Raw genomic sequence first — 9,069 nt, forward strand, 5'->3', positions numbered from 1 at the left:
CTTGATTGGCATATATTATGTATCCACATTGATTTTCTTGCTGCTTTCCTTTCTTTCCTCCTCCTCTTCAGCCTTTACTGCTAGACATAGCACTAGCACTTCTTCATCGCTGCTGACGGTGAGTCACTCATAATTTGTCGATTATAATGCGGAACACATGACCTGCTACCACATATAACTTTCGGTTCCGTTCTGTGGCTTCTGGCTCCAGTTACACACTGGACGTCGTTTCTGTTCTGTTCTGAGGCTTGGTGGCTTCGGTGATTCCGTTCCGGCTCAGTGTGCGGCAAGCTTTACTGGACAAAGGTACAATCCAACAGAAACTTTACTCTTAGACGCTTTAATAATTCCTAATTTTTCTGTCAAATTACAGGACAAAATAGAGGGTCCTTCAGCATCACACCCATAAAATCTAGCAGTAACCCACTCAGAGACATCAAATTTAACAGGAATATCAATACAGGTTCCATTTACGGCTGTGAGCTTAACAGAGCAGCCTTGCAGCCTACTGCATGTATTTTCTTCACCAACTTACATCTGTTTTAAACACCTAAGGGGTAATATACTACCATTCGCACCTGTGTCGTCTTTCACTGTAAGCCTCACACGCTGGGAAACATCACTAGGTCTGGCATTAATTTTAACATAATGGCATCATCAGCGCTACACTCATTATCAGGTCTAGATAAAATTTCCCCACAATCAAGAACTTCATCATCACTGGTAGCTTCAATATTATTTACTCTTTTTCAATAACTTTCCTTTCATTTTGCTTTCTCTCAACTGATTTAGGTCTAACCTTATCACATGATTTCGACCTATGACATACTGGCACTTTCTTTTTGGATTTGCATACTTTTGCAAAATGGTTTTCACGATTACACAAATTACATTTTGTTCCAAATGCAGGAGGGTGATGCATACCACAGTATTGACATGGTCGGCGGTTAGCTGCACCAACCAGCGCTGTACGATCACTTGCAAAACCATTCGTATTTTGCGAAGCAGTTTGAAAACTTTGCACAGACTTTATAGCTTCATTATAATCTGTTCGTTATGTGTAGTGTAGTCTGCAAACTTGCATAAATTGGCCTTTGCTTTTAGTCGACAAAAATATCGTCTACAAGCTCAACTTCTTTTTGCATCAGTGTGAGAATCTCGAGCCTCATGACCCATTTATTCACTGCCTCGATCATGCATGATTTAAATTTTCCAAACACAATGACTGGGTCCTTTCTTTCATTTTCAGCCAGCACCCACGTTTTCCATAATTCATGTCCCTTATGACCAGCAGCCAAAAGTATACAGTGATATTTCTTGCTGTCACTGATACCAACTGATGACGTAGCTCTCCATAAAATCACGCCACACTTCAAAAGCTTCCATCTGGTCTACAGCTTCCCAGTTTGGGGTTGGGAGTGGGACAGCATTTTGTACCATTGCAGTCATCCTGAACAATGCACAGTAGCCTAGCCTAACCTACAGCTACATTTTTTTACTCTCCACGTGATAGGCTAATTGTGGGTAGGCTACTCACACTGAAACTCTGGACGTGGCCTGGCCTAGTTCCCTTTTTCCTTTCATTTTTACGTTAATATAATATTTTATGTAGTTAATATTAAGCCATTTGAGGCAGAGTTTCATAAGGGTGTTGTTTATCCTCCTCATCGGCCTGTTATTATGAAACAAGCTGTTACATCTTTCTTTCTCTTTTTGAGTGACGGGACCTTAGCAACGCACCCCCAACCCCCGTCCCCGGGGAGTTACGTCTTGTCCCGTGAAAGACGGACAGCAGCTGCTTCTGAAGCATATCTTAAAAGGTTGCTGGATTGCCTGTTGCTATTGCAAGCTATTTTTGGATTACGTGCCCTTGGGGGATTGCAGCTGTGTGGACCCGTCCTTCCCTGCACCTGGAAAGATTTATTAATTACTCATTCGCACCTCTGGCTTACTGTACTGTAGTACTATTGCCAGAGAGACATCTCTGTTAGCCGGTAAAGGTGGTACTGTTGGAACTGTCTGCAGACAGACGAGATCACGACATTTAGGCACTTCCTCGCCTGTTTGGGCCCTATTATCCCTGCATACCCGAGATCCAGACGTGGATATTAAAGTCCTTACTTGTATAATTAAGTTAGTCTGTAAATTGTTAGGCTATTCCTTCTCTTTTTGACCCTCTCCTGCTATCTGGACCCCTTTTTCAGTATAAGTGTGTTGCTTTCATCAATAGTGTAAATGAGTTTTTGAAGTTCATGCATAAGGGTATTTGTAGTCCATTTAATTAATGTATCTGAGGTTCAGGTGTTATTTCTACCTGAAATTTATGTATTAAATATTGAGTGGTTTTTCATGATGTTTGTTTGTCCCCCTTGAATCATTTCTCACACACGGTGGTAGTTGCATGTGCGATTCTACCTACTGTGGACTTCGTTGCAGGTAAGGAGAACATTCAAAATGAATCTTCTGTTATATTAATTAGTGTAGCGGAGAGTTGACCATTACATTTTTTAAACGAATGGAGCCATTTGGTTTCGACCACTCCTTGGGCATCAACAATGGCAGGTCAAAAGGTAATAACAGTTGACAATTGCAAATATTTGTTAAGGTTAGCTTTGTTATTGGGAAGACTGCCATCTAAGGCTATTGAATAGATGACCCATGTTTAGAATTTAGATGATGTTACTGTTGTAACCTTGTATGTTTTCTAGGTTAAAAACTTAAGTATACCTTAGTTTTACCAGACCACTGAGCTGATTAATAGCTCTCCTAGGGCTGGTCCGAAGGATTAGACTTATTTTACGTGGCTAAGAACCAATTGGTTACTTAGCAACAGGGCCTACAGTTTATTGTGGAATCCGAACCACAGTATAGCTAGAAATGAATTTCTATCACCAGAAATAAATTCCTCTAATTCAACTATGTGCTTTAATGCACTCTTGATTGACAAATGCACTGTGTGTTGCCTTGGTGCTTTTGTTTGACAAACTGCCTGCTGTGTGTTGCCATATTTTTTTCTGGAGTGTTTTCAGTATACCTGTTATAACTATAAAAAGCTCATTTTGTTTGAATCTAATAAAAGTCGGGAAATTATGACCACATAACCAATCGATCTATCGTGAGCGGCAAGATGTTTGAAATCATCAGTTTCGGAGGCTCGGAGCTGCTTGAGAGTGAATAGTGGCGTAAGGAGCAAAGGTTAAGTGCTGTTTTATTCAAGCAAGAACTATGCCTAAAGTTCAACATACACAAATATGTCGGAGGGAGTGGTTATAAGACGAGCAGCTCAAAATTTAGTAACTGAAAAGAAAAGGGGAAATGGCGAAAGTATGCCGAACTGTAAATATTGTCAGTGCATTCTTGCCCCAAGTTAAGTGATTTGAGAGCTCATAAAAAAAAAAAAAAAACATACAGTAAAGCAAACGCCGGTTCAAATATCAATCAGCTTTTATTACCATTTGAACCCGTGAGAAAAGCCAGTGAAACCAAACTGGTTGAAGGGCGAATGGCTTTATTTGTAGCCGAGCATACAGTACTTCCATATCAACGTGTGATCATTTATGTAAGACATGTTTTAGTGATAGTAAAATAGCATCGATGATACAGATCAAGAGGTCCAAATGTTGTGGTATTTTAAAGAACATTTTGTATCCACATTTCAAGAATGCCTTAAGAAATTCGGTTGGAGATGGTGATTTTAGTTTACTGATAGATGAATCTACTGATATCAGTGTAAACAAATATCTTACAGTAGCAATAGTTTAACATGACCTTATAAGAACTCAGATAGTATCTACATTTCTAAGTTTAACAAACTGAGAGGAATGCAATGCAAGCGGGATTGTTAAAGCTTTGAAAGAGACTCTTAATGATTTTGGATTAAGCATCAAGAATATGAAAGGGCTTGGGACAGACAATGCTACTGTCATGGTAGGGGGTGAATAGTGGTGTAGGCCTATATGAAAGGCTGAAGGCGGAGGTTCCTAATTTTGTTTTGATTCGTTGTGTACAGATGTCATTCTCTGCTATTGGCCGCCTCTGCTGCTGAGGCGCAGAGGCTTTTCCAAGAAATTTCGATTATATGATTAGTGAAACATGTAACTGGTTTTCTCGATCATCGTCACGTCAAGCAGCTTACCAGAAGATTTATCATTTGCTCAATGAAAACCACGACCCTCTAAAAATTGTACAGTCGTGCCAAACTCGATGGCTCTCCATTGCAACAGTTGTGGAAAGAATTCATGATGAATGGCTTGAGCTCAAAACCCACTTTGAAATTGTATGTGTTAGTGATAGATGTTCTGCAGTTCAGTTACTTTTTGAAATGTACAATGATGGCCAGAACATCGCCTTTCTCTTCAAAGTTTTTACTACCAATATTGAAAGACATCCAAAGAGCAGACAAATCTTTCGAATCGAACGAAGCCGTTCCTACAAAACTTCTTGTAGTGTTGCCAACTGCAAATATCGACCCATTGGAAGGTAATATTAGTGAGTTTCTAGACCCGAAACCCTACCTTGGTTATCACTTTGAGAAAGAAATTGAAATATTAAAGCAAAAAGGATTCTCTGAGGACAAAGAAAAGGGTATGAGAGAGAGATGCACCACCTTCATTACCATACTGATAAAAGAGGTAGCTACGCCAACGTTGCCAGAGAATGTTAAAGTTCTACCATATATGACATTGCTATCGGTTCAAAAAACCACTTAGTGTGCTTAGTTCTTCATTGGAGGGGTTGGTACCGTTCTCGGTTAGTACTCTGATGGGCCTGCGTTCGATTCTCCGACCGGCCAATGAAGAATTAGAGAAATTTATTTCTGGTGATAGAAATTCATTTTCGTTATAATGTGGTTAGGATTCCACAATTAAGCTGTAGGTCCTGTTGCTAGGTAACCAACTGGTTCTTAGCCACGTAAAATAAATCTAATCCTTCAGGCCAGCCCTAGGAGAGCTGTTAATCAGCTCAGTGGTCTGGTTAAATTAAGGTATACTAAACTTTTTATTTAACTGAGTGTGGGTTAAAGAATCTCTGTTCCACTAATGGAGCTCTTGAAAGTTTCCCCGTGTGAAATTACTGTCTTTGATAACCAGTGGAGGGACTTAACTTTAGTCAAGTGGAAGGAGAGTACTCAAACTATCAAATTTTGGAGTGAGGTTTTTAAGTATGAAATTCTTCTCGTAGTAACCCATTCAAGGAATTATCAAAATTTGCTTCATCTGTTTTGGTGCTGCCGCATTCAAATGCCGAGGTACGAAGAATTTTTAGTCAGATGAATATAGGGAAAACTAAGATGAGAAACAGGATGCAAGCGAAAATGTTAAATGCTATTCTTAGCATACGTGCTGGGCTAAGAACACTTGTTCTAATTATGAAGTTCCACCAAACATCTTGAATCTGATTGGCACTAAAGAAGCTTACGGCACTCCCAGTGCCGCAGCCAGCACATCCCATGCAGCAGCAGCAGCAGCAGACACAGCTGATGAGGACGAAGACCACGAAGAATTGTTATTTTAATACTCTGATGAAAATAGGTAAGCAATGGATTATTCTGATGCATTTTGAGACTTGAGTGTGTAAAAATAACAGAAGCACATTCTCATTCTTTAGCATTGCATTTTATAAATAGATATATTTTTAGATATATTAATTAGGTGTATAATCACAATGAACACAAAATATTAACACGTCAAATACGCAGTTCACGGGAAGAGGGCAAGAGAGAGAAAAACTCTCTCTCTCTCTCTCTCTCTCTCTGAATGTACTGTTTATATATATATATATATATATATATATATATATATATATATATATATATATATATATATATGCATTAAGCTACAAACGTCCTTTAATATCCAATTCACTCTACCTCGGGAATAATATATCTTCAAATATGTTACCCTAAGGGGAATTTTTTAGTTGATAATGAGTTCGCCGTCTCGTGGGCTCGAACCACGGAAGACAAGAACTCAGGACTACAGTGACGCTAATTTTAACCACACGGCCAACAAGTGAGGTATAAGTTGATACTGACTCTCACCTACAAATCCCCGTCGAACTCAGGTATTTGTACTTAGAATCGATATCAACCCACCTCTGCCATGCTCTTTGACGCTTAAGGATTGGACATACTCGCCTAACACACAGCTTTTTGATGAGCAGGGAGAATCAACTTTTTTGTGAGGATTGTCTGGTCCCCTTGACTGTGAAGCACTTGTTGGTTGAGTGCCCCAGTCTTGGGGATATTAGAAGCTGTTACCTCTCTGAGGCTCTTGGTCAGGATGGCAGGTTCATCCTTGCCAAGATCCTTGGAGAGGATGTGGTTTGATGCCAGTGGCATTTTTAGATTTATTATCGACGCTGGTCTTCTCGCAAAAATGTAATATTTCAGTTATTTTATCTGTGTATTGTTTTTACAGCAGCTATGTTGTTCATTTAATTGATATCGGCATCAATGACCCAGTTGTCACGATGCCAGATAACTCATAATCATTCATTCATTCATTCCCCATAAAATTACTTTACTAAGCTTGAAAATTTGATTAATGTTTTGCAACATGTTCCAGAAGTTTTTGTTTACCTAACAGTAATTTGTTCTTTTGATATTTACAAGGAAATGTAATTTTCTTATTCGACTTTGGTTATTAATCATACGGTTAAAAATATAAAAAAGAATGGTGAGTGAAAAATTCATATTATGAAAAATGACGAAACATTTTGACAAATTTCACTTTAGATGATTGGGCAGAAGAGTCAAGGAAGAAACTATATTTCGAATCCAGATAAAATAATATTGAATAATCATCAATGAAATTATATATAAATAAAGAAAAAAAGAATTCAACTATTATTATTGTCAAAAGCAAAAAAGAAAAATCTCATAATGTCGTATGTTATCGTGTGACTCCACATTCGGGCAGGAAAGTTAAACTAAACTGTCTCGTCACTTGCACCAAGAAGATGGGCAACAGACTCAGCCGCACCACAGTCATTAGCTTGCACAAGACTAATGTCTCTATTGTAGATATTGCTCGGCAGCTTAGCGTAAATAAAACAACCATGTATAGAGGGATACAACAACAGAGAGAACGAGGAAATATGATAAATTCATTGTAAAAAGTGGAGGACGACCCCATTGTTGCACTACTGTTAAGGATCATCATCGGATGATCACTGAAGGAGCTCCGCCTAACTCCCCTGACATCGTTGTTGCTATAAAGAGAGAAATTACGCTTTCCCTTCAAGTTGCTGCTCAAACCATCCGTAACAGGCTACATGAGACTAAGATATTATTTCATCATACTCCTGCCAAGAAACACTTCATATCAGCGAAGCACAAAGAATAGAGGCTAGGGTTTGCTTTACAATATAATCCAGTGGCTGACGATTTCTGTAAGAGTCATCTTTTGCGATGAGGAGGAGACATTCTCAACTGATGAGCATGGTAGTTTTCTGCACTGCTGGCATTTAGCATTGACTAAATTAATGTTGAACTTCTTGCTAATTTTAATTCTTTAGAAACTTAGATAATAAGAAATACAAAAATAGGCGTTATATATTCAGTTAACTTCATAAGAGGCATCTAAATGATAGGCCTATGTAGCAGTGAAAGAAATGAGAAATTACACGTGATAACAGATATATATATATATATATATATATATATATATATATATATATATATATATATATATATATATATATATATATATATATATATATATATATATATATATATATATATGTGTGTGTGTGTGTGTGTGTGTGTGTGTGTGTGTGTGTGTGTGCGCGCAATTATATTCTATGTATTTCAAAAATAGACGTGAAATCTGTTAGTCTAGTTCAGTATATTTTATATTAAGTTTCACTAGTTCACAATATACATAGGATTAGTCATTCAAAAATTTGATTAATAATAATGTGAAGCAAATCTTTATAAAAGCCATATTTGTTGATGTTAATAAGACTAATAGGTCAACTTATAACAGTCGTAGGCCTATGTCTACAAAGTTCACACATATGGAGATAAAACAACGATAGTGATGGCAGTTGGAGATGAAAATATTAAAACATAAGAACAGCAGTGACCTCTGAAGTATTATTGTAACATCCTTTAATTAAGTTAAGTATGACAACGGTAAGCAGTAACAGAAAAAGCCCTGTTTAAGGGAAACTGCAGGTAATTTCTCGGACCCACCGCTAGTGTTCAGTTGTTTCATGCACTTACCACTGAGACAAATGAGTTGCCAAATAGCGCCAGATGTCGCTATTATAAGGTGTTGTCTGAAAAGTTTTGAAGTATGTTGCAAAACTTTTTTGAGTGATTGTACTTCGCTAGTCTGACCCCGGCGAATAAAGCCATCAGTTCTAATCATGGGATCATTAGCATATGTTTTTTACGAGGGGCAATTCTCAATTTACTGGTTAAAAGATAGGTCTCCCCATCAACATTTCTGACATAGGCTACTGCTCCATATGCATTCATGGAAGCATCACAAAACACATGCAACTCTGAATTATTAGAAATTATTCCTCGCTTAAACTTTACGCTATCTGTCTCTAGAAAGTCTGAGAGTATTTCTCTCGCTTCAGGGGCTCTTTCAGTGGTTAGTACATAGTCCGAACCTACCTTTTCTTTCCACAGAACTTGCAAAGAAGTCTTACTCTTTACAAAGATAGGGGCAACAAGACCTAAAGGGTCAAAATTAGATATAACTAAGGACAAGATCTTACATTTGGTGGGTACCCAGTCACTGTTAATCACTCCCTTCCCCTTAAATGGTTTGAGTGACAAAGTGTCGGGTTCGTGATTTAAAATCATTCCAAGAATCAGAACTTCTAGTGGCTCTTCTACATGAGTCTCTTTATCAGATTGTTTATTGTTGCTAGCCCATCCCGTGAGCGGCATGTGAGCGTGTTCCAAAATTGCTTTTACTTGGACCGAGTCTTCCCTCATAATTTCTGCTGTATCGTACGTCTTGATAAAGTTATCAACGTAGAAATTCTTCAAAAGATCATCGCTACCCTCCCTCCCCAGATGAGTTTGTAAGACTTGATGCAAGAGCTACA

This window comes from Macrobrachium rosenbergii, chromosome 48 (assembly GCF_040412425.1).
Source record: "Macrobrachium rosenbergii isolate ZJJX-2024 chromosome 48, ASM4041242v1, whole genome shotgun sequence".
In the NCBI taxonomy this organism is placed as follows: Eukaryota; Metazoa; Arthropoda; class Malacostraca; order Decapoda; family Palaemonidae; genus Macrobrachium; species Macrobrachium rosenbergii.